The sequence below is a fragment of the Dioscorea cayenensis genome, chromosome 11, assembly GCF_009730915.1.
Source record: "Dioscorea cayenensis subsp. rotundata cultivar TDr96_F1 chromosome 11, TDr96_F1_v2_PseudoChromosome.rev07_lg8_w22 25.fasta, whole genome shotgun sequence".
Classification (NCBI taxonomy): Eukaryota; Viridiplantae; Streptophyta; class Magnoliopsida; order Dioscoreales; family Dioscoreaceae; genus Dioscorea; species Dioscorea cayenensis.
Genome location: NC_052481.1, coordinates 9,333,910 through 9,336,568, shown reverse-complemented (window position 1 = coordinate 9,336,568; position 2,659 = coordinate 9,333,910).

Genomic DNA, 2,659 nt, shown 5'->3' with positions numbered 1-2,659 from the left:
ATACCTGGGGAATCCGAACCACTTGGAAAGTGTGCACGTGGTCGAATCCTTAATAGATTCTTTGAGATTGAGGGAAGAACCAATGCCTTCCTTTCAGTGGATGCTGACGAACCTGGATCCTATCAGGAGGCGTTGGAATCGCCTAACTCTGCTCAGTGGTTGGCGGCTATGCAAGATGAGACTCTACTCTCGCGGGGCGAAGCTGCCACTACCAAGAATGATTTAAGATAATGTATCTACCAACAAAAAGAAAAAAATGGATTTCTTTGCTCCCCTCTCGCGCGCGCAGAGAATCGGGAAAACCATTATTCCGAGCGAGTGTTGTGTCAGTCCAGTGTAGGACTGAGGCGGAGGGCAGGATAGGGAAGAAGTTCACGAACGAAGATTTTTCCAGGAAGGGGAGTCCTTTCTTTAGGCATTCAAAGCTGCCAAGCAGGAGTATATGTAGTTTTATTTTTATGGCTTCTTTAGATTGATTTGTAAAAAAACAATGGAGTCCGTATTCCAGCGCTAACTAAAGTGGCACGGTCTTCAACAGACAATTGAGATTGCCTCTTTTGATGGTCTTTTGCCTTGTATGAGTCATCGGGATCTTCGGGCGATCGAAGGGCACACTTTTTGAATCTAGCGCCCCTTATTGCGTTGCGTAAAGGAATCCTATTTCAATGGCCTCCAATTCAATGCGAAAACTGGCCACCCGCTATGTGCTGTGCGGGGAACAGCTCTATAAAAGAGAATTCAACCACGTTTTGTTGCGCTGCCTAACAGAGGAGGAAGTCCAGCAAGTGATGCATGAGGTGCACGCCGGAGTTTGTGGCGGGCATGTCAATACTATTCTGTTGGCCAAGAAAAAGCATTTTTCTACCATGGAGGCCGACTGCTACTCTCGGCGTCCTGTCCGCCGTTGCCACAGGTGTCAAATTCACGTGGACTCGATCCACGCGCCAGCATCGGCCCTCCATGCCACAACCACACCTTGGCCTTTTAGCAATGTGGGGTTGAGATGTCATCGGCAAGATCTCCCCCACGGCCTCGAATTGGCATTGTTTTTATTCTGGTAGCGACGGAGTATTTCACGAAATGGGTCGAAAGCAGGTCGCACGAAAAAAAGTCACATTATCTGCCGGCTTCCACAAGAAAGATTCTCCAATAATGGTCTGTCTTTCAAGAACAGGCATACCAAAGTTAAAAAAAATATAAGATTTTTCACACCTTATTATGCCCTGGCAAAGCAGAAGCCACGAACAAGACGTTAAGAAAGTAGGAAGATGATTGGTTTTGGGCGTGACTGGTCCCGTTCACTGTCTGGGCCTATCGAACGTCTATTTCTACCAATACAACACTGTTTTCATTTGTTTTTTTTTTAATTTTTGTTGCCATCCCTGGGGCCTTGGAGGGGAATTGAAGAAGAGATTCCATCTCTTTCATTTGATCTCCCTGGAGGGACAGCTTCCCGAGGAGGAAGGACATAGAGAGCGTCTAGCCCAGCTAGAATTGCTAGATGAGAAGCGGCTCCGAGCCCAGATATATCAGCGCAGGATTTACCAAAATAAGGTCTTGGAGCGCCGCGGAGATCCGGTTCTTAAAAAGATTTTTCCCTCTGCTGTACCCGGAATGGGCCAAACTGGGAAGGACCGTATGTCGTCACCACGATTCACCCTGGAATGCATATAGAATTGCTAACTCAGAAGGATAAGAATGAGCAAATCTTTTCAATGCCATGCATCTAAAAACGTATTATGCCTCGAGGAAGCTCTTATGCCAAGGGCACAGGTCAGAAAGCTAGCTTTCAACGGTGGATCTGGTGTAACCGCCGGGGGGGAGAAGGGAATTGACTGAGCTCGTTAGCGCTAAAGAACCGGAGACTGCACGCTCAAATGAAAAACCAACTCGTATTCGGTTCCTTCGACCGGAACTGCTTCTACTAGCCTGAAGAATCGGACATTGAGCCCCTTCCCTCGCTACTGTGGCTCAGTAAGGCTTGGAGAAGCGCGGGGCGGGCATGACGGTCCTTTCTTTCTTTTACTGGGAATGATTGGAGGAGGATGCACCAGCCACTTCCCGGGATGTTCCGCATTATTGACCCAACCCCCCGAAATCTAAGACCCAAAAAAAGAAGCAAAGAAAGAACTCAAGACCTGGAGAGAGAGGAACATAAGAGAGAGAGACGACCGGTCGATCGTAGTCCAACCAGTCCTCGGCTCACCTTTGTTTTGTTTGTTGCTGGTGAGCCCCATTCATGACCAGCACCTTCTCTCCTGTTTCCTTTAGCGGAGGCTGGGCTGGCTATTTTTCTTTAGTGTAGTTTTTCCATCCATCCGTCCGTCGTCTTCGTTTTCGAAAAAGGTAGAGCTAGCAGATCGAACACGGCCTATTGGCAGCGGAATCAATCAATAGTGGAGCCAATTCCAGAGCGAGCATCCCTTTCCTGTCCCAGCGAATCCAATTCAAGTCCTATTCATTGGGGATGTAGGGTCGATCTCAAGACCCAACGAGCGTAGGCACAAAAAGCCAAAAGCGAGCTAAGGGGACGAGCGGAGCAACGCTTTGCTAAGAACCCAGTCTCATGCGAAGGATAGTCAGTTAGTCTCAGGTAGCTCTGTCTTTATTGCCTTTGACTTGACCTCCGCGACACCCCTAAGGACAAAAGGCATATGTT